The sequence below is a fragment of the Pristiophorus japonicus genome, chromosome 1 (genome assembly GCF_044704955.1).
Source record: "Pristiophorus japonicus isolate sPriJap1 chromosome 1, sPriJap1.hap1, whole genome shotgun sequence".
Taxonomy (NCBI): Eukaryota; Metazoa; Chordata; class Chondrichthyes; family Pristiophoridae; genus Pristiophorus; species Pristiophorus japonicus.
Window position 1 is genome coordinate 172,007,378 of NC_091977.1, and position 24,327 is coordinate 172,031,704.

The 24,327-nt window shown below is 47.7% G+C and overlaps 1 protein-coding gene across 4 annotated transcripts in view; it reads left to right on the forward strand.

The window, feature by feature from the left end:
- arb2a (ARB2 cotranscriptional regulator A) overlaps window positions 1–24,327 on the forward strand; it is an 844,257-nt gene that overhangs the window by 487,567 nt on the left and 332,363 nt on the right. The gene's annotated exons all lie outside the window — the stretch shown is intronic.

A 24,327-nucleotide genomic window follows, 5' to 3' on the forward strand; every position in this document is an offset into this window, starting at 1 on the left:
TACATGTGTCCCTAACATCTTTAGTTTACACACTGCATTTCCCAATGGTTATCAATGTAAAATAGTTTTTCCTTCCTTGTGTTAGACAAACTTTGTAAGAACTAAGGAGAATGTTGACCTTTGGTTCAAAGCACAGGAAAATTGACCGTTGTCTTATCCTGTTGCTGTATTATGCAGCTGGCTCTGTTAGAATAATTCAAGCTATCTGATTGCTTTGTAGGGGAATATCAACAAAAGCCTTTCCTTTTAACTTCCATGCTAAGGGTTGCAGTTGTTACATATATAAAATAGAGTGGGGGGAGGGGAAGTGAGGGACATTCTGTGTTATGTATTTCTTGGTCAAATAATACTTTTCTGACAGCCATACTAAATATGTTCTAGTGTTGGAATTTATATCCTGGCACGTTAGTTGCTCATGGTTATCACAGAAAATTAACATTAAGCACTTTACATATATATAAATTTATCTGTATCGTTACTCGATTAAGCAGTCAAATTCCAGTGAATGTTATTGTTACAGTATGGTTTATATATATTGAGAATAAGAGGGACTTGGGAGTGCAGTAATCTAATCAAGGATTCAGGAGATAGCAAACAGGGCATGACTCTTGCTGTTTATGACAATCATCTGAACCAGGAGATTAGATTATAATGTTGAAATCACTGCAATGTATTTGTTAATTATATATAATTTATATTGTTTTAACTTTACATAAGGGTTTTATTCTGTCTGATGAGTGTTTGTACTGCAGTGACTGTCACTGCGAACATTCAGTTTCTGATTATTGATGCTCACTTGAGGCAATTAATAACTATGTAAATAGTAAAAATCATTGAATATTATATGACGAGGGGATTAAATGTAGTATCTCCAAATTTGCGGATGACACTAAGTTGGGTGGCAGTGTGAGCTGCGAGGAGGATGCTATGAGGCTGCAGAGTGACTTGGATAGGTTAGATGAGTGGGCAAATGCATGGCAGATGAAGTATAATGTGGATAAATGTGAGGTTATCCACTTTGGTTGTAAAACAGAGAGACAAACTATTATCTGAATGGTGATAGATTAGGAAAAGGGGAGGTGCAACGAGACCTGAGTGTCATGGTACATCAGTCATTGAAGGTTGGCATGCAGGTACAGCAGGCGGTTAAGAAAGCAAATGGCATGTTGGCCTTCATAGCGAGGGGATTTGAGTACAGGGGCAGGGATGTGTTACTACAGTTGTACAGGGCCTTGGTGAGGCCACACCTGGAGTATTGTGTACAGTTTTGGTCTCCTAATTTGAGGAAGGACATTCTTGCTATTGAAGGAGTGCAGCGAAAGTTCACCAGACTGATTCCCGGGATGGCGGGACTGACCTATCAAGAAAGACTGGATCAACTGGGCTTGTATTCACTGGAGTTCAGAAGAATGAGAGGGGATCTCATAGAAACTTTTAAAATTCTGACGGGTTTATACAGGTTAGATGCAGGAAGAATGTTCCCAATGTTGGGGAAGTCCAGAACCAGGGGTCACAGTCTAAGGATAAGGGGTAAGCCATTTAGAACCGAGATGAGGAGAAACTTCTTCACCCAGAGAGTGGTGAACCTGTGGAATTCTCTACCACAGAAAGTTGTTGAGGCCAATTCATTAAATATATTCAAAAATGAGTTCGATGTAGTCCTTACTACTAGTGGGATCAAGGGGTATGGCGAGAAAGCAGGAATGGGGTACTGAAGATGCATGTTCAGCCATGAACTCATTGAATGGCGGTGCAGGCTAGAAGGGCCGAATGGCCTACTCCTGCACCTATTTTCTATGTTTCTATGTTTCTATGTTACGATGTCCGTTTGATACATTATTCAGCCATTGTTAAATTGAGACCTCCACTTTTAGAAGCCATCCTTTAAAAATCAGATACAAAACATCTAACAAAATCAGTACTTAGATATTGACTGCTCAATACTAACTGTTCTGGAAAACTCCATAGCCTAAACCACTATATCTCCCTGACTGAGCAAAGCTCCAAGAAAGTAATTATTTTTTTGTCGTAAAATGGTACAGAAAAGTTTAACAAAAATGAAGTTTAAAACAAAAGAAATTCAAATGTAAATTATGATCGGAATATTACAGGAGGTGGCTTAATATACCAGTAGCAATTGTGCAGACAACGCAGCATAACTTTATCTTGTTCTATTTGCAGGTAGGTCAGACTGATTTGCTTTGTTTTCTATGAGATTTCTACCATAATAGGTGCTAGTGTTACCTATTCTCTCTGATAGAATTTGATCCTCACCCTTTAGTTGCATATGAGATGAGATGACAATACGCCAGTGTCATTAAACTATTACTTTTGTGTCAATGTAAAATTATTTTTATGCAAATGTTCAGTTGATGATCTGACTCTTTAGTACTCACCTTCCCACTTATGTCGACATGTTGGCGACTATTCTAATTTTGTCAATATATGCGAGACAAATAGGCAGATTTTCATTTCCATCCCATTCCTTTTCTCCTTTTCAGTGTTGTGGGCACAGATAGTCAGTCACTCGGAGCTTTGCATTCTTGCCATAAATACAGTTCTTAGTAAGAGAAAAGGCTCTGATTACTCAGGAAATAACAATGCTACTAAGGGGAGAGTGGAAGTCTTGACAATTCTCAAATGTAGCCAGAGCCCCACAGAATCCTGGGAGTTGTCGGCAGATGGGATCATCCGCCATTTCTCAAAGGCTGACCGAAGGCGAAAAGACTGCAACCCCAAAAGACAAAACAACAATTCCACATGCGCAGTGACACTCTTTGGTCTGGAGCCCGCTGTCAACCCGCATCCACGCTCGTCTCCCATGTGTCGAATCTGTCAGCGCTTAACAGACTTGACACCAAGCGGCGGGGGAGGCTTTATGTCATTAAGAAGTAGTTAAAAGCCAATTAAGCATCATTTTGCCCTGTACGTACCATTTTTCCAGCTTTTTCACGATGTTCACGGCACTCGGGCATCACGTCAGGTAAATAGGTTGAGTGTACCATCAGTATCCATTCTTCTGAATAGCTGACGGCTGCAAATGTGATATAAAAGCTACAATTTCACAGCTGGATCCTTCAGAATTTGGAAGATTTGAGCTTTATGTAGATTGGAAATGTTTGGAGTAAACTCTATCCACTGTCACCTCCTTGCAACAGCCTCTCTCACCATTGACAGATCGCTTCTGTCATCTCAACCTTGCCTGCCATCTATTCCATCAGCATTGGTGGCCTTGAAAAAATTCCACATTCGTCCTCAGAATCCCACCACGATCAGCCCCAACACCAACATCACTAGGCGCACCAGCAGCACCAACAACACCAACCTGCTCAACAATCAACTGATGCTGCACAGGACACAGGGCATCAGCATCTGACCACATTGCTGCCCGGGAGGCCAGGGATAGCCTCACCACGGCCAGATTTACTTTAGTTGACTCCGGTCTGCCACATGATGCACCAGATTGGCACTACCCCACACCAGCATCATAAAGCATCCCTGTAATGCCCAAGCCATTCCTTTCACACTCAACACCATGTGGGGGGGTACTTTTATGTCTCACCATTTACTGCAACTCACTAAGCCACTTCCAAAGGTGCACACAAATCTGTCCAAGAAGGCAAAGTGTTGAAAATAAAAATATTTATGTTTGACACTACATTAACAGAACCATAACATAAACATTGACAAAAACACCCAAGTGCCTTCCTTTGTGTGTTGTTAGTTGGTATGCTTGCACTAGGATGAAGGTGAGTGTGAGGGGTGGGGAGTGAGAGGGGGATGAGATAATGTAGTGAGAGAGAGGGATAGGTGGAGGTGCAAGGTAAGTTGGTATGAGTAAGGATGTGGAGGAGTAGGGTATGGAAGGCAGAGTGATGTGGATGTGATGAGTGGCATAGCAGGATGAGGTTGAGTGTGGCTTTGCAGTAACGTTTCGTGATCTACTGAGATCATTGAAATGTTTGCGCCATTGCAGCCAGGTCCTCCTGGTCCCTGCTTGTGCCCTCCTGTGCAATGTGCAACCAGGCTGCGTTGATCTCCTGAGGTGTTCTCTTCCACCCATTGGAAAGGAAAGGAAGAGAACCTCCTTGCATGCCGTAAGCATATGGATCGAGTCATGGGAGAGCGTGGGTGCAGCCGTGCACCTTTGTGCAGTGCTTGTCAGGGTTTGCAGAACCTCAGTGCTGTAGAACACTGACAGCACAATTGTCAAAATCAATGTGGACATGGTTCCTTTAAGGAAACCAGCTGATGATGCTTCATCAAATGACGTCATCAGACCCGCTTCCTTTTAATTGGCCGGGAACCTCGCTGGGCGGGCTTAACAAGCCCCATCAACATAAAATCACTTGGAGACAGCGGGCTGCAGGCAGCAGCGGACCGGGACCTCGCTCCAGACCTCGGCCGTCCCGAACTTGCCTTGGTCGGCGAAATCACGGCCTTTGTGTTTCACCTCCTTGTTTCAGCTGATTTACCCTTGCCGCAATGTGAAAGTAAGGGTTTGTTGACATATGTGGTTGTAAAAATGAAGGCCTTTAATGCTGTTAGGGACATAGCAAATTTGTCAAATTAAGTGTGCCAGAGTTTAGGTCAACATTGACATAAGCTGTAAATATTTGGTATTAATGTACAGCGAAGGTACTGGGAGTTCACTTTTTTGTTGAAATAAGTGGGATGCCAACATAAACAGGTTTGAGATAAGGGGGTAGGACAGTATTCTGAAGCAGCATGAGATAACCACTAGCAGGTACTTCCACATTCTTGAGCCTTACGTCTATTGTAATATAGTTCAGTCCAAGGCAAAGTCCCATTTAAAAAGTACACAAATGCTTTGAGAGATTTTTAGATTTTTAATTTGAACATATTTAATGTTAGCATGGAGCCAATACTCATGGTAGCTCTCTACTAGCAGGAAAAGTTAACCAAATGGTGAGTGGAGCACTGCACATGCATGCTTATCACTGAAGTCAGTGTTGGCTGGCGCTGTTACAGCTTCACAGCTTTATGGATATCTGTTTGTAGAAACAGATTCTTAGACATATCATAACACCTATTCACATAATTGAATATAGACCTGAATTCTGCTGCCCATTGAGCTGTGCAGTGCAAGAAGAAAGAAAACACAAACATGCCCATTCTTATCACCCCAGCCGCCATCCCCCCGCCCCACTTTCCCCTTCCACTGCCGCTGAGAACAGGTCGGTAACACAATCAAAATGGTGGTGCAGAGGACATCCAGGTCTTTTCCACTTTAGAGAGACGCTTTACATTTTTGATTATTCTTCTTTTACATGCATGCCAAAAATTGTAGCTCATGTGAGATAGTTTTTTTAAGAATAATACTCAGGGGAAGCTCTACAATTCACCATTTTGCTGTTGGTGAAAAAACAGTTTGCAATGCTCACTGGCTGCCCGATCTGCGAAACTGCTTGTCGGTCACTTACCTTAGTGCCTGGAGGAAACAGCAACAGGGAGAGCTGGCATGAAGCAACAGGAATCCGGCTTCAGGGACATTATTTAAAGAGACCATCAGTAATGAGTCACAGCTGTTAGGTTAGTGGAGTTTCAGTGCGTTCTTGTCCATTTCACATAGTGCAACAGTCTCATTCCGTAATTTCAAAGTTATTTATTATCAGGAGTGTTGTGGCAACTAAAAGGTAGCTACATTTATTCATTAAAAAAATCAAACTGCTACACTTGGTTACATTAATGGGTGCTGTATTGGCAGTCAATCTTGCCCTCCAGGATCTATGGCAGAGGGAGCGGATACAGCGAGAAAGACTGGAACATGTGGCTAGAGGCAGGAGCAGGGACATCAGGGCTCTCACCAGGAGGCCTTACCCTCCAAGGGTATTCCAAGAGCACTTCTGCCTCCAATTAAGCAAGGAGCAGTGTATTAGAAGGCTCCACTTCACCTAGGAGGCGGTCACAGAATTCTGCCACCTCCTACAACCAGACCTCTAGCCACAGATTAGGGCGACCACAGCACTCTCAGTGGCAGTCAAGGGCAGCGTTGCTCTCAATTTCTTCAGTAGATCCTTCCAGTTTGCAACAGAAGGCATTGCTAACATCTCGCAGTTCGCCATCCATCGCTGCATCTGTGAGGTCAGACTCTCTCTGCAGTAGGAGAAGGGACTAGATTTTCTTCCCCATCACCAGAGAGAAGCAGGACGAGCATGCCAGGATAGCGGGATTCCCCATGGTGCAGGGCACCATTGACTGCATCACATAGCTTTGCAAGCATCTCATAACAATCCTGAGATCTTCCGTAACCGCAAAGGCTACTACTCATTTAATGTGCAGTTGGTGTGCGACCACGGACAGTGAATTCTCAATGTCAATGCCCGCTATCCTGGCAGCAGCCGCGATGCCTTCATCGTGCCAGCACTCTTCCAGCCACTATGTCAAGTTCAAGGCTGGCTGGTTGGAGACAAGGGCTATCCGCTCTCCACCTGGCTCATGATTGCCCTCCATAATCCCAACACTCCTGCCCAGCACTCATATAATGAGAGCCATGCTGCCACCAGGAACATCATTGAGCAGTTCATCAAGGTGTTCAAGCAGCGGTTCGGCTGCCTTGACAGTTTGGGAGGAGCCCGCTAGTCGTCGGTTGAGTGGGTGTCCCATTTTGTGGTGATCTGCTGCATGCTCCACAACTTAGCCATCATGAGGGATCAGCCCTTGCCACCAGGGATTACGGGACCAGCTCAGGAGGAGGAAGTGGGAGAGGTTGAGGAGGGAGAGGAAGACGATGAGGAGGTCAAGGAGGAGGAGAAACAGGAGCGAGAAGGAGACAATCATTCAATTGATCTTCCGGAAGGGCGGTTATGATCGACTTCATCAGACTGCGGTTCGAATGAATTAAACCCCAGATCCCTGTAGGTCACCACATCCCCATCATTCCATCCCTGTTGCAGGCCATATCACACCACATAGCTGAAATGAGACACACCAGAAAAGAATCCAAACTGAATTAATAAATTTATCAAAATTCAGTAAACACATATTTAAAACAAAAATATTAACTATTCACCCTTGCACAATCTCTTAATGCCTCTTGTTACTGTGCCTTTGCCTGCTCTAGTGCTCCTACAAAGTGTTGGCCCAGGGGCTTCAGCAGGGCTGGTGGAAGACTGCTGAGTGTCCGTGTGGGAGGCCTTCAGATGGCCTTGCAGGATGTCCCCGACAAGCTGTAGGCCTGGAAGGTGCGGCTGTAAACTGTACCACCTCAGCGTGGGTGACAGCAGTCTGGGCTGGCTGGACTGACAGGCAGTGACAAGGGCAATGGCGGAGTGGCAGTGGTGGGAGCAGGAATGCTGTCATCCTGAGAGAGGACAGCAGGTTCCTGCTCCACTGACCCACTGCCACTTCCCCGGAGCCGCACCTCAGCATCCCTAGCAATCTACTGGAGCACAGATTGCTGGCCTACTGCGACACTGTGAACGCCCCAGTCGATGGTGGTAGACCCAGCCACGATAGCAGCAGTCAGAGCCTCCATGGCATAGAAACATAGAAAATAGGTGCAGGATTGGCCATTTGGCCCTTCGAGCCTGCACCACCATTCAATAAGATCATGGCAGATCATTCACCTCAGTATCCCTTTCCTGCTTTCTCTCCATACCCCTTGCATGAGCGCAGTCTGAGATTGCATGCCATCAAACATAGATTGTATTACAGCACTAAGCTTTGAAAGTGGATAAATCTCCAGGCCTGGATGAAATGTATCCCAAGCTGTTAAGAGAAGCAAAAAAGGAAATAGCAGAGGCTCCGACCATCATTTTCCAATCCTCTCTAGCTACAGGTGTGGTGCCAGAGGACTGGAGGACTGCTAATGTTGTACCTTTGTTTAAAAATGGAGAAAGGGATAGATTGAGTAATTACAGGCCAGTCAGCCTAACCTCAGTGGTGGGAAAATTATTGGAAAAAATCATGAGGGACAAGATAAATCTTAATTCGGAAAGACATGAATTAATCAAGGACAGTCAGCATGGATTTGTTACGGGAAGATCGTGTCTGACTAACTTGATTGAATTTTTCGAGGAGGTAACCAGGAGGGTCAATGAGGGCAGTATGTGTGATGTAGTGTATATGGATTTTAGCAAAGTTTTTGATAATGTCCCACATGGCAGACACTCACGAAAGTAAAAGCCCATGGGATCCAGGGCAAAGTGGTAAGTTGGATCCAAAATTGGCACAGAGGCAGGAAGCAAAGGGTAATGATTGATGATGTTTTTTGTGACTGCAGGGCTCAGTGCTGGGTCCCTTGCTTTTTGTGGTACATATCAATGACTTGGGGGCCGAATTTGGTGCAGGTTGCACCCGCAGCCGCCAAAGATATGCTGAAATTATATGTTTTCTGGCCGATTCCTCCGGAACCGTCCATCTGTCGTCCACGTTCTGCCCGGCGTGAGATTGGTCATGGAGGGTTCCGCCAGCGTGACATCATGCTGTTCACCCATACCGGATGCTGCAAGTCGGCCATTTTGTTGAGGGATGCTGGCCTCAGAACGACCTGCCGCCCGCCAGAAAGACCGCTCGCAAAAAGCAGGTCTGAGCTGGCCGTGAGTCGGGCGTCAGGGAGAAGGGCTCCGAGTGCTGCAGCGCTGCACATCGCGGCTATGGTGCAGATACTGGACTATCATGAGTGGGACTGCTGGAAAAAAGTTAGGTGGATGTTGCATACTTTGTTGCTGAGGGTCATGTTTAATTTGGATGTGATAAAAGCGACTGAAATGTGTCTAGACTGATGGAAACGTTTTTCTTTGAACTTGCTGAAAGACCTTCATTGAGAAGGCAAAATAATTATGAATAAGTGAAAAGTTACATTTTGTCCATCCAAGCTGATTAATTAATTATGTGACTCTGTCCTTCAAGAAAGACAGGGAAGCACTACATGTCACATAGAGGGTGAGAGGTTAGGGTTAGAATGATCTATTGTAAGCCTGAGACAGCTGCAGACTCTGACAACATTTGTATGGGAGAAAAAGGGTATAAAATTACAGCTATTTGACTTTAGGAGCAGCGCGATTACAGACTAAACTGAGGAAGGACTACGGTCAAAAGAACACAGCAAGAGACAAGTGACGCAGTGACCTACCGTTGAGGTTTCAACGACTAGACTGTCACTATCGCCTTGTTAATGTGTCTTTCTTTGTACAGCAAGGAAACTACTTCATAAAATCTGTTCTGCTTCATCACAAAAGACCTGAACCCAGCGTGCCTTGTTGTGACGAACATAAGTCCATTCTGAGAGATATAATTAATCTGGCACATCGAATAACCCTCACAGCACATAAAGCGTGTTGCGACGGCCTGATGACCGTACCCATTATACAGTGCAGTCATATGTGGATGGGAAGATATTCCTGATAAAGCAGATGACCTGAGGGACAGGTGTGTGTTTCTCACAGGGCACCACACATGATGTTAAAATCAGACACTCACCAAGAGAGGGTCAACAATGTGAGTGTATTTACAAGTGCACAATAACAAAGGTTACATAACATTATTACATTTACAAACATTTACACCACCAGCACCCACCCGTCTACCCAACACCACCGCCTCTCTTCCCCCCCTTGAGGTGATGCCCGAGCTCCTCTTCCTCACCCCACCTACACCACGGCATCCCGCTCCCCTGCCCCTCTCTGCCTCTGGTTGACGAGGTTGTGCAGGAGGGCAGTGGGATGTCTGCAGACGTGTGCGTCTTGGTGAGAAGGCAGGCGGCGCGGCTGAAGGTGCTGGGATCTCCTGCTCCTCCAGACCTGTCTGCATTGAGGGTGTGGGGTAAGGGGCTTGAACTGTGCGTCTAGAAGCCATCTCTTGTTGCATCGCCTCAACAGACTCGGTTGTGCGCTCCAACACAGTGATAAGCTGGTCCATCTTGTCATCATGCTGCTGGGTGAAGGTGGCCATGCTGACAGCGATCCCAGCCATGGTCTGGAGCATATTGCGACCTATCTGCACGCTTGTCTGTGATAGCTGGACCATCTCCAGAATTGCAGGGAGCCGTGATGGATCCTCAGGTGGATGCTCGCTCCTGGTGGGTTCTGGCGCCTTGCTTGCCTTCACGCCACGGCACCTGCGCTTGATAGAGCTTGCCAGTGTGGAGTCCGTTCCAAACCCCAGGAACTCGGAGGCCGACGCTGAGATTCTGCTGACACCTGGCTCACATGGCAGGAGGCTGCTATCATCCTGTTCCTGCTCCTGGAGCTTCCTGCTCCTGGAGCTCAAGGGGCTCAAAGACGGGCTCTTCTCCCTCCCCTCTCTCCTCTTCTTCGTGGCTCAGGGTGGCGGAGGTGGAAGCAGTTGTAATGGGTGATCTGGGGTGGTGAGGGGGGTGGAGTGGTGGAGGAGGGATCTGCTGGGGGCGATGTTGGCGTGGGAAATATTGGGGTCTGACGGCTTCTCTGAAGGCCAGAGGTCGATGCTGTGCCTTGATCCAGCTGTCCGAGTCATCAACTGCAAGTAGAGGACGACATTTCAGTCTGTGGGGGAGGCGGGGTTGATGGTCAAGCTGAGATGTCAGCTGGCCATCTCACATTCTGCCACCAAGGAGTTCCATCTCTACATGGGCACAACAATAATGGCCAACAAAGTGTGAGGTAAATTGCAAGTACATTAACATTGCATGTCCTTTCATGCCATGAGCGTCGCTTACACCGGAGATTAATATAACCTTACCATGCTGTGGCATCGGATCTGCATCAATATTTGTGGTTGCACGGCAGGCGGTCACCCACCAATGTCAATGCACACTCCTCCAGCCTGCTCAATTCGACTACCTCTGCTACTCCACCTCCCGTCTCACGCAGGCTTGCTGCCTTGGATGCATTTTTCTTCTGCACAAAGAAACGTTGCAGCCATTACCCGCTTTGCTGATGCCCCCCACACACACTCTCTCACACACACACACATCTGGCGCATAACCTTTTTGGTGTTGGGTAGGAGGGGGCAAATAAATTTGTACTCACTCTTGCTGCCGCCAGCAAATCGTTCCAACGTTTCCGCCATTGGTCCCCTTCTCGCTCAACGTTGCCCATTGCGCTCATGATCTCACTGATCTCCCTCCAAATACATCGGTATTAGGGTGGTGGAGGCTTGCCACGACCATCTTTGGTCTTTGTACCTACGCTCCACTTCTCTCATGAGCTCCTCCAATTTCTGTTCATTAAACATGGAGCATTGGGCCTGGTTTTGCCAATCTTCATTGCTGATTTCTGGCCACTCATCGTCAATGATGAAACGAATGCCTGCTCAACAATTTGTGTGTCTCAATTTTTCCGACTGCCACCTCTGCAACTCCGACTGCCCCCTCTCCAGCCTCCAACACTCTCCTCTCCAACCTCCATCACTCTCCTCTCCAACCTCCAACACTCTCCTCTCCAACCTCCAACACTCTCCTCTCCAACCTCCAACTCTCTTCTCTCCAACTCTCTCATCTCCAACCTCCAACTCTCTCCTCTCCAACCTCTAACTTGTCTCAAATGCCAACTCTCTCTCCTCTCACACTCGCAGGTGGAATAAGCTAAAATAAGGTGAAATATCTTTGAGCTCAATTTTAACCGAGCCCGTTTTTTGGCGTACTTACCCAAGTTGCGCTGCTTCAGTAGGTCCGGAGATGCTCCGGAAAAAAATGTTGCAACTTTTGCCACTGTCTGGCTTCTTCACTGCAGTCGCGCAGTGTGGCCAGTCGACTCAGGGGCTGGAGCCTGCGTTCAGCGCTGGAAAATGTGCCAGAACGTCTGCACATGCACAGTGGAGATTAGTGATGTTCGCGCATGTGCAGTAGCGCTGCGAGTTGGCAATCAGCCATTACAGATCGGGCACTGTTCTGAAAACAATAGCCAGCTCCTCCCATGAGGAACGTTACTGAGGCACAGCACTGAACAGAGACAGAATAAGGAGAGGTTGGATGAAATGAGTTTTGTCTTTACCCACAATTCTTCCGCTGCCAAATGACATCAAGATAAAATACAAGCTTTTTATATTCCATTTAACTTTGCTAATCCTCATCTAGCGGTGCTTTTTTCTGATACTGGATGCCCAAAATGTAGAAGTTTTGTTCCTTTCCCAGCACCAAGCCGTAATGATAACATTTTGAATAACATAATGATAGGATTTTAATTATAACATTTTGAAGGCTTGATACTGCCCTGATGCCAGCCAGTTCTATTGCTCCCGCCCCTAGCCCAGGCTGAGTGGCCTCCCGGTGAGTTCTGTGAGTTTTCCTACTTGCCGGTGCGATCTGTGAGTTCTCCTGCCTGCCGGTGAGTTCTGTGCGTTCTCCTGCGTGCTTTCTGTGAGTCCCGGGCCGAGTGCTGAAGGTAGGATTTTAATTTTTTATTTCTTACTATTTTAATTGTGCGAAGGAAGGATGGTTTTGCAAGTCTGTTCCCTAAGGCTTGATTGGTTCAGATCCAGGTCCTCTCCACTTCCCGTCCCTATCCCAGGCCGAATGGCCTCCAATGTACTTACATGCGCCAATTTCTTTAACTCTCCGCAACGGATTTCTCAAGTGGCCACATACGCTGGCCTAAGTAGAAATGGAGTAACTATCAGCTGGCCGAAGTTACCTAAATGGCCAGAACTGGCATAGGTGGTTGGTAACGCCCCCTTTTGAGAAAAAAAAACTAACCTAAAAAAAACGTAACTAAGTGAGTTACGCTGGTGCAAATTGATTGGGGAAACTGGTGATTTTTAAGTTATGCCAGAAAAAGCAGCCTACTCCAAAAAAAACAGAGCAACTCCGTTAGGAAAATTGAGCCCATGATGGATATGCGCAGTACAGCAATCAGGCTCAAACGGCCCGAAATGACGACACGTCGGAAGACAAAAACCACAACAACAAAAAATCGCAAAGTCTCGCGAATGCGCATTGGAGGCCCTCCGAAGAGCCCCAAATGGAGAGGCCTCCAACTGCCGTACACTAATGATGCCGGCCGCTCACTCCTGTTCCAGCCCGGCGACTGACGCTGCCTGCCGCTGACGCTGCTGCACACACAATGGAACTGAAAGTGGCTTCCAACGGGACCCAGCGGCAGCGGACGGCAAAAAGGTAGGTGTCCCAGGGCCTGCCGAGAAATGGGCGGTGACCAAATTCGGCTTCTTGGACTTGAATGAAGGGGGCATGATTAAGAAGTTTGCAGATGATACTAAAATAGGCTGTGTGGTTGATAATGAAGAAGAAGGCTGTGGACTGCAGGAAGATATCAATGTACTGGTCAGAACAGTGGCAAATGGAATTCAATCCAGATAAGTGTGAGGTAATGCATTTGGGGAGGTCTAACAAGGCAGGGGAATACACATTAAATGGTATGACACTGAAAAGTGTAGAGGAACAAAGGGACCTTGGAGTGCAGATCCACAGATCCCTGAAGGTAGCAGGCCAGGTAGATAAGGTGGTTAAGAAGGCATATAGAATACTTGCCTTTATTAGTGGAGGCATGGGATACAAGGGCAAGGACGTTATACTTGAACTGTATAAAACATTGGTTAGGCTGCAGCTGGACTACTGTGTGCAGTTCTGGTTACCACATTCTGGAAAGATGTGATTGCACTGGAAAGGGTGCAGAGGAGATTTACAAGAATGTTGCCTGGACTGGAGAATTTTGGCTATGAGAAAAGATTGGAGATGCTGGGTCTGTTTTCTTTGGAACAGAGGAGGCTAAGTGGAGACCTGATTTAGGTGTATGAAATTATGAGGGGCGTGGATAGAGTGGTTATGAAGGACCTGTTTCCCGTGGCAGAGGTGTCAACAACCAGGGGACAATTTCTTTACCCAGAGGGTGGTGGGGGTCTGAAACTCGCTGCCCAAAAGGGTGGTAGAGGCAGAAAGCCTCACCACATTTTAAAAATATTTGTATGTGCACTTAAAGTGCTGTAACCTACAGGGCTATGGACCAAGAGCTGGAAAGTGGGATTAGGCTGGATAGCTCGTGGTTGGCCGGTGTGGACACAATGGTCAAAATGGCCTCCTTCCGCGCTGTACATTTCTATAATTCTATGATTCCGCCTGTTCTGAAGTAGAAGCTGCCAGATCGCCCATCACATGCTGTATCAGGTCTAGGCGGCCACGGGCTCTCTGGGAATCTACCATCCTTTGCAGACTAGAAATGATGGGCTCCATGGTGTGCACAGAGCCTTATGCAATGTTGGAGGCAGACTTCTCCATTCTCCTTATCATTGCCGAGGGACTCTCGGGCACCCTTGCTATTGCACCCATCATCTCCGTGTGCATGCCCATTAGCCTTCTTCTAAAGGCCTCCCCATCAAGGTCTTCATCTGAGTCCTGTGCAGCAGATCTAATGTGCGAACTCGCCCTCCGGGGAGCTGGCCTCCAAGCGACACTTTCCCTCTGGCCTTTCTGCAGCTCATTTGTTCCCGGTGCCTCACTCTGTGCAGATCCCGCTACTCTACTAGTCTCTAAAGAACCTGTAGTGCCAGTATCAGAACTGGTGCATGCTGGTGAGACATGCAGTGATACGGTGTGTTCTTCCTCCTCCTCTTCTCCCGCCTCGCTCTCTACGGTGCCCTCAGGGACAGGCTGCTCAGGTGCCTGTTGATTATCTGAAAGCATAAAGGCACGAGAGTAGGGTTAAGGTGAGGGGGAAGGGGGTGCAGGAAGGGAGAAATGCATGCATACAGCATGATTAGCTGCAAAGTGAAAAATGCTTGTGGTGTGAGGGGGAAGTGGGATGTGAGAAGGAGGCGTAGTGATGAACATACCATTGTTGTCCCCAAGGGGTCAATGTCTCCGGTGGCCATCACCTGGCGCCCAGTAATCTGCAGCACTCGATTCACTAGCGCAGACAGTGGTTGGGTGTTGGGTTTGTCCCCTGTCTGTGTGCTCCTGCTCCCTCCTGTTATGAGCCACCTTGGTCGCAAGAGAAAGGAATGTGTGTGAGTGAGTGTGGAACAATGTGTTTGGGTGATGTGCCCGTCATAGTTGAATAGTTGTCATTGTGTGCAAGGTGTGAGATATGGGTGTGAGTGTTGTTAGGTATTTATTGTTGGTAAGTGAGTGCTGGGGGTGTAGTGCTTTGGGCAGTGTGTGAAGACTGTGGTTCAGATGATGTTATGCAGCATTTGTTGAAGCATTCACTCACCCTGACCATCCGAGTGAGATCGTTAAGTTTCTTCCTGCACTGTGTGTGGGTCCTGGGGATCACAGTGCTGCCCGAAACGTGCTGCACTACCTCCCTGTACATGGTGCGGAAGACCTGAGGCGAGGGCCTCTTGCCACTTGCTGGGTAGAGCACCGTCCTCCATCTCTCCACAGCAAACATCAACTGGCTTCATCGCAGAATCTATGGGCTCTCTCCCTGGGGCGTGGATCTGCCATGAGTGCAGCTGCTTCAGTCCTCCGGCTCCTGGGGCGGTCCCAGCGGATTGGAAAATTGCAGATGTAACGCCCCTATTTAAAAAAGGAGGCAGACAAAAAGCAGGAAACTATAGACCAGTTAGCCTAACATCTGTCGTTGGGAAAATGCTGGAGTCCATTATTAAGGAAGCAGTAGCGGGACATTTGGAAAAGCATGATTCAATCAAGCAGAGTCAGCATAGTTTTATGAACGGGAAATCATGTTTGACGAATTTGCTGAAGTTCTTTGAGGATGTAACGAGCAGGGTGGATGAGGAGGAACCAGTGGGTGTGGTGTATTTGGATTTCCAGAAGACATTCGATAAGGTGCCACATAAGAGCTGACTGCACAAGATAAAAGCTCACAAGGTTGGAGGTAATATATTGGCATGAATAGAGGATTGGCGAACTAACAGAAAATAGAGAGTCGGAATAAATGGGTTATTTTCCAGTTGGCAAACAGTGACTAGTGGCGTGCCGCAGGGATTGGTGCTAGATCCTCAACTATTTACAATCTATATTAATGACTTGGATGAAGGACCGAGTGTAATGTAGCCAAGTTTGCTGATGATGCAAAGATGGGTGGGAAAGCAAATTGTGAGGAGGACACAAATAATCTGCAAAGGGATGGGTGGGCAAAAATTTGGCAGATGGAGTATAATGTGGGAAAATGTGAGGTTATCCATTTTGGCAGAAATAATAGAAAAGCAAATTATAATTTAAATGGAGAAAAATTGCAAAGTGCTGCAGTACAGAGGGACCTGGGGGTCCTTGTGCACGAAACACCAAAGGTTAGTATGTAGGTACAGCAAGTAATCAGGAAGGCAAATGGAATCTCGGCCTTTATTGCAAGGGGATAGAGTATAAAAGCAGAGATATCCTGCTACAACTGTACAGGGTATTGGTAAGGCCACAGCTGGAGTACTAAGTACAATTTTGGGGCCCAAAATTCAGTACTGCTGGAAAACTGGTGCTCCCCTTACCTTTTTGTGGCCATTGGCGACAAAATATTTTTGTGGCTGGTATTGTGTTCCTAACACAGATGAGGCTGCACACAGGGAGGTTAAAGTAACAGCGACCTCAGTCTTTAATAAGGCACTCCAGAGTGAGGAACAGGCCTTAGGGGCCAGCTTATATACAGTGCTCCCAAGGGATGCTGGGATCCCTTGGGACCTCAGGGGATGAGCACGCTGGTGGCGGAACATGGGAGTGCATGCTTTACAGATATACAACATCACTCCCACCCCAAAGTCAAAGTGAAAACTACTTGCAAGGTGAGGCAGTCGGGAGCCTTTCTTTCCCTGATGGACCGCCTCGGTACAAATGTCTGTTCTGGGGTGTTGGCTGTGCCCTCGTTGGGCTGGCGTGTTGTTGGCCCTGCGGGCTGCTAGATGAGCCTGGCCTTGCTGGGCTGTTGGGCGTGATGGGTTCGCTTTCCTGGTCCGGCGTGGTGTCGTTGATCCTTTGGGTGTGTGTTGTGGGCTCGAAAAAGGTGGTGCCTGCTGTGGGTTGTTCAGGGCAGTCTGTGAACTGCAGCCTCGTTTGGTCCAGGTGCTTTCCGCAAATTTGTCCATTGTCTAGTTTGATTACAAACACCCTATTCCCTTCTTTAGCTATCACCATGCCCGCGATCCACGTGGGACCATGTCCATAGTTTAGCACATACACAGGGTCATTCAGATCAATTTCCCGTGACACAGTGGCGCGATCATCGCCTGCTCTCTACCTGATCATGCAGGTTGGGATGAACCAGCGAGAGTCTGGTTTTAAGTGTCCTTTTCATGAGTAAATCAGCCAGGGGCACCCCTGTGAGTGAGTGGGGTCTCGCGCGGTAGCTGAGCAGTACTCGGGACAGGCGGGTTTGGAGTGAGCCTTCTGTGACTCATTTAAGGCTCTGTTTGATTGTTTGTACTGCCCGCTCTGCCTGCCCATTGGAGGCTGATTTAAACGGGGCCGAGGTTACATGTTTGATCCCATTGCGGGTCATGAATTCTTTAAATTCGGCACTGGTGAAACATGGCCCGTGGTCACTGACCAATATGTCAGGCAGGCCGTGGGTGGCAAACATGGCCCTCAGGCTTTCAATGGTGGTGGTGGCGGTGCTTCCTGACATTATTTCACATTCAATCCATTTTGAAAAAGCATCCACCACCATCAGGAACATTTTACCGAGAAACGGGCCCACATAGTCGACATGGATCCTCAATCATGGTCTGGAGGGCCAGGACCACAAACTTAGTGGTGCCTCTCTGGGCGCATTGCTCAACTGAGCACATACGCTGCATTGCCGTACACAGGACTCTAAGTCCGCGTCGATACCGGGCTACCACATGTGGGATCTGGCTATCTTTCATCATTACTATACACGGGTGTGTGCTGTGGTGATCCGCGATGAACGTCTCCGTGCCCTTTTTCGGTAGCATTAGATGGTTACTCCACAACAGTCAGTCTGCCTGAATGGACAGCTCGTCCTTTCGCCGCTGGAACGGCTTGATTGGCTCTTGCATTTCAACGGGGATGCTGGCCCAGTTCCCATGCAGTACACAGTTTTTTACTAGAGACAGCAGAGGATCCTGGCTGGTCAAGTCCGAATCTGGTGGGCCGTGACAGGTGATTTATCATTTTCAAACGCTTCCATGACCATCAACAAGTCTGCGGGCTGCGCCACCATCAACAAGTTTGCAGGCTGCGCCATTTCCACCCCCGTGGTGGGCAATGGTAGCCGACTGAGAGCATCCGCACAGTTCTCGGTGCCTGGCCTGTGGCGGATGGTATAGCTATACACTGATAGCGCGAGTGCCCACCTTTGTATGCGAGCTGAGGCATTAGTATTTATCCCCTTGTTTTCAGCAAACAGGGATGTGAGGGTCTTGTGATCGGTTTCCAGCTCAAATTTGAGGCCAAACAGGTACTGATGCATTTTCTTTACCCCGAACACCCACGCTAATGCCTCTTTCTCAATCATGCTATAGGCCCTCTCGGCCTTAGACAAGCTCCTGGAAGCATAGGTGACAGGTTGCAACTTCCCCGCAACGTTAGCTTGTTGTAATACACACTCGACTGTGTACGACGACGCGTCACATGCTAGCACAAGTCTTTCACACGGGTTATTCAATACAAGCAGCTTGTTGGAGCATAAAATGTTTCTGGCTTTCTCAAAAGCAATTACTTGTTTTTTTTCCCCATACCTAGTTCTCACCTTTGCGCAATAACACACGTAGGGACTCTAAAAGGGTGCTTAACCCCGGTAGGAAGTTACCAAAATAGTTGAGGAGTCCCAGGAACGACCGCAGCTCCGTGACGTTCTGTGGCCTGGACGCATTCCTGATAGCCTCTGTCTTGTCGTCTGTAGGCCGAATGCAGTCTGCTGCGATCTTTCTCCCCAAAAACTCCACTTCTGTTGCCATGAAGACGCATTTCGACCTCTTCAGTCGCAACCCTACGTGATCCAGTCGCTGGAGGACCTTCTCCAGGCTTTGTAGGTGCTCGACGGTATCCCGACCCGTGACCAATATGTTGTCCTGAAAGACCACCGTGTGTGGTACCGACTTGAGTAGGCTCTCCATGTTTCTCTGGAAGACCGAATTCCAAACGAGCATCTGTTGTAGATGAACGGTCCCTCGTGCGTGTTGATGCAGGTGAGGCTCTTTGAAGACTCCTCCAGCTCCTGTGTCATGTAGGCCGAAGTCAGGTCGAGCTTGGTGAACGTCTTGCCTCCTGCCAGCGTTTTACATAGATAGCGGGTATTGGTCCTGTAGCGAGAAACGATTAATAGTTACTTTATAATCGCCGCAAATCCTGACTATGCCATCACTTTTGAGTACTGGAACAATCAGGCTGGCCCACTTGCTGAATTCCACTGGGGAGATGATGCCCTCACGTTGCAGCCTGTCCAGCTGGATTTCTACTCTCTCCCTCATCATGTGAGGTACTGCTCGCGCCTTGTGGCGAATGGGTCGTGCCTCTGGGACCAAGTGGATCCGCACCTTCACCCCGGAAAAGTTTCCAATGCCTGACTCAAAAAGGGAAGGAAATTTGTTCAGAACCTGGGTACATGAGGCATCATCGACATGTGATAGCGCTCGGATGTCATCCCAGTTCCAGCGGATTTTGCCCAGCCAGCTCCTTCCAAGCAGTGTGGGGTCATCGCCCGGGACAATCCAGAGTGGCAGTTCATGCACCGTGCCCTCGTAGGTGACCTTGACCATGGCATTGCCCAGGACAGTGATAAGCTCTTTGGTGGTGTACGTTCTCAGTTTTGTGTGGATGGGGCTCAAGGCTGGTCTAAATGCCTTGTTGCACCACAGTCTCTCAAACATCTTTTTACTCATGATGGATTGGCTAGCGCCTGTGTCCAGTTCCATGGCTACGGGAAAGCCATTCAATTTTACGTTTAGCATTATAGGTGGACATTTCGTCGAAAATGTGTGCACCCCGTGTACTTCAACATCTGCCTCCTCTCTCTGAGGCTTGAAATTGTTTTGATCCACCATGGACCGATCTTCCTCTGCAACGTGGTGGTTAGCAGGTTTTGCAGAGCTTGCAGCTCGTTTGCAAGCTCATTGGAGGTGCCCCATTGTTCCACAGCTCTTGCAAACATACCCTTTGAAGCGGCATGAATAGGCTGAATGGAAGCCTCCACAATGCCAACAAGGTGTGAATTGCCTTGCATTCATCCTTTGTTGGGGACTCTGAGTCATCTGGGTCACCTGAAGCCTGCTGGCAGTTGCAGACTCGTGGTTTCTGCCCTGTACATTTCTGCTCGCAAACACAGTCTTTAATAAGACACTCCAGAGTGAGGAACAGGCCTTATGGGCCGGCTTATATACAGTGCTCCAAAGGGATGCTGGGATCCCGTGGGACTTCAGGGGATGAACTCCCTGGTAGTAAAACATGGGAGTGCATGCTTTACAGATACACAACAGCTGGACCACCCCATATTCAGCTCCAAAAGTGAACAAATGGTTTCCAGCGCGAATGAACCCTTCCAAAGTGAATTTTTCAGTGGTGTGGCTGTCTTAATTTGAGCGTTATCACCACTGAGAAATTCAGCATGCAGATAAGGTTTTCTCATGGGCCAGGTGCTCCCTCGCCTTTTTAAAGGCCAGAGATTACAGCAAGGCCCTGAGCGGGGGGAAGGAGTTTGGAAGGATGGCTGATGTAAGAGGTCCAAGGAGAGCCAACGTGTTCACTGATATGGAGCTGGAGACACTGATGGACAGTGTGGAGACAGAGGAAGAATACTGTTTCCTGACGTGGGAAGACCTGGCAGGCAGGCACTACATAATGCATGGAGGGAGATTGCAGGGGAGGTGTCGGGCATCTCCATATATGTGAGGACGCACCCTCCCAGGAGGGCGCTGACCAGTCTGCACCCGGCCCTTCCAGAGTGGCGATGGGTTGACAACTCCTAGCTCTGGGGTGACGGGGATCCTCCTCATCCTCCTGCGCCGCCATCTCCTCCTCCTCAGGTGCTACTGCTGGCTCGTCCTCCAGTGGCTGTCCCCCCATGATGGCCAGATTGTGCAGCATGCAGCAGACCACGATGATTATGGAGATCCATTGAGGAGAGTACTGCAAGGTGCCACCAGAGTGGTCCAGTCACCGGAATCTCTGCTTCAGGATGCCTATGCACTGCACCTGGTGGCACAATGAGCATCATTGTATGCATGTTGTAAGAATTCGGCGAAAACAGAATTTTGGACATTCCTTGGACACATTTTCTGTTATTGCAGAGAAGGACACAGCACTGACTTGGGGCAGGTCCAAACATGCCCCACAGGAATATCAGCTGGGCGGGGATGGGTAAATGGCTGAAAGCAGGAACATCATGGTTGATGGACGCCTTTTGTCATGGAATGGGAACCCATCAGTGAGATATTAAGTAACGTGGCCGGTGTCCAAGCCATCGAAAGACAAAGGAAAGCTATTCAACCACAGACTTGTCGGAGCCATACATCGAGGTACAGCCCAGTTGACAAAGAAACAGACCAAAGACTCGATTTTGCTTTTTCAGTTGCACAGCCTCAGGGAAAGAACAGTTGAACTTTTGGTGCGAGAAGAAGCATTTTGCAAGTATAAGAGACGGCAGTTGAAGCCATCTCTCTCTCTCTCGCCCCTCTTCTACACCTGCTTGCTTCGGTCAACGCACAAGGACTGAGCATTCCATCTGGGACAGGGAGAAGAAACCACCATCTACGAGCAAAGACTGGGAAGCTAACCTTGAGACTGGTCTTGAATACCACAGATTGGTACGGACCCAGAAGATACACCTCATCGGGAGAAGCAGCGAGTAAGCCAGAGGGGTAATTTGTGAACATTTATCCCAGCCCACACATTTTTAAGAAGACTGCATAGTGTGAAAGGGTGTTGTGTGTCCCAACCAAGCCTTAGGGGTTTTAATGGGGAGGTTTTTGCAAGGATCATAAGCGTATGCACATTCTGTTGGACAGATTTCAGTTGTGCAATTTTGAATCCGAGCAGGGATATTTCAGACATGGATACTTCACGTTCAGGGCCTGTTCAGATTGGCCAGAGTTGTGTGTTGTCCTGTGTTTGTTTGTTTTACACTACCAGGGTGTATTTTTACTGGGTGCAGGTGCAGGTGCTTTAACTTGAATAAAAGCATTGTGACGGTTGAGACCGAAAAGATCTGTCTATGACTGTATATTACTGTTCACGAATATAATTCCGGTGTCTAGAACTGTTGTAAGAGGGGTGATTCAAAAACACCAAGGGCAAAACCACTTACAATGCACTGGCGCTGTTCTGGGGTTCCGCAGAGGAGTGAGCAGCCTAGTGGACAGGGGATATCCCTTGTCTCCAAGCAGCCAATTGCAATCCTGATTCGGGCTGGTGAAGATGGCGGGCACACTGGTCTGGCGCAAAATGAACGAATAATGGCTGCTGCCTCCCTTGCCCGCTGCCTGTCTGCCCAGTGCTGAGGGCGACGCCATCTTCTGCGTGCCGCCCCGCTTCTGACCAAGTGTACCAGGTGTCACCCTCCCAACACTCCTCCCATCCTCAGGGTGAACACTGCTGAGCAGGTCTCTGCAGCCCACAGGACTCCACTAAAGAGTCACACCTGAAAGTTGTAAAAAGTACAGGGGTATGTGTAAACCTCTGAGCATTACTCAGCAGGTTGAATGGAGCCAAAACAATTAATAAAACTATTAAAAAATAAATACAGTGGATACTGTAATCTTAAATAAAATCACTAATAATTAATAAAACTATTAAAAGATAAATACAGTGGATACTGTAATCTTAAATAAAAATACTAATAATTAATAAAACTATTAAAAGATAAATACAGTGGATGCTGTAATCTTCAATAAAAATATTAATAATTAATAAAAACGATTTCCCTACCAAAGGGACCCGATCGTGGCAACACTCCAGCGGTGTTTCGTTCGAGTATCGACTCGAATATCTTGTGGGGGCACCACTGGAAAAAGACTTACCTTTTTGCAGCTGAAAATCCTTGCCTTGCCGTTTTCCAGCGGCCCGCACGCTACAGAGCTCTCCGCTGGAATGTCTCCTTTACAGTGGCTTCACCGCCCCGTTTCCGGCGGAAGTGCACACCACTCAAATCCCCCCCGAGCTAAATTGGCTCGGGGTGGGAAAATCATCTGACCGCAGCGGTCGATCGATTTTATCAGTCGGCCGTCCAAACTCTGTGGTAGCCGTCCCTTTGGGGACGGTAAATTTCAGCCCGTTGGTCTCCGTATTTAAGGAAGGATATACTTGCATTGGAGGCTGTTCAGAGAAGGTTCACTTTAGGTTGATTCCGGTGATGAGGGGGTTGACTTATGAAGATAGCTTGAGTAGGTTGGGCCTATACACATTGGAGTTCCGAAAAATGAAAGGTGATCTTATTGAAACATATAAGATAATGAGGGGGCTCGACAAGGTGGATGCAGAGAGGATATTTCCACTCATAGGGGAAACTAAAACTAGGGGACATAGTCTCAGAATAAGGGGCCGCCCATTTAAAACTGAGGTGAGGAGAAATTTCTTCTCTCAGAGGGTTGTAAATCTATGGAATTCTCTGCCCCAGCGAGCTATGGAGGCTGGGTCAGTGAATATATTTAAGGCGGAGATAGACAGATTTTTGAGCGTTAAGGGAGTAAGGGGTTATGTGGAGCTGGCAGTGAAGTGGAGCTGAGTCCATGATCAGATTAATGGCGGAGCAGGCTCAATGGGCCAAATGGCTCACTCCTGCAACTATTTCTTATGTTCTTATGTTCTCCTTGACCTGCTGCTGCTTGCTGAGGCAGCTGCACAGCCAGCAATGCTGAGAATGAGGTTCTGCAGCATCAGTGAACCTCCCTTTAATAACTGGAAAAAGTCTGTGGCAATGATAAGACTGCACCTAGTATTGGTCCACCCTTTGAGTATAACACCAATGAGCTTCGGCTTAAAGACTTGAATCAGTACTCCAATTATTTATTTGAACAGTGAGTATGAATTTTGCGTGCAGTCTAAAGCATTAGCGCATGGTGCTATTTCTCCAATTTTTCTAATTATACTGCCCTATTCCTGGGCTATAATGAATTTCTAGCCCAATTTGTCGCCCAGGGATCTCTAGCTTTGGATGTCCTTCCTTTCCCCCTCATGCAAATGTGTCGACTATGTACCCAAACCATCTTATTCTTGAAGATCCCCCATTATTCAGTTACTATTTTGCCTACCAATTTTGTTTCCAATCCACATGGACAAGATCCCTTTTTAACTCACTGAAATGATCCCTCGTCATGTTATGCTTGATTGTTTCTTGTCCTTTTCCATAACTATTCTAAATCTAACGATATTTCCTGGTGGTCTAGTGGTTAATTAGGCGCTCTCACCGCTGCGGCCCAGGTTCGATTTCCGTTCAGAGATGCTCGAGTGGAGCATAAATGCCGGCATGAACTGGTTGGGCCAAATGACCTGTTCCTGTGCTGTAGATCTTATGTAATCCTATG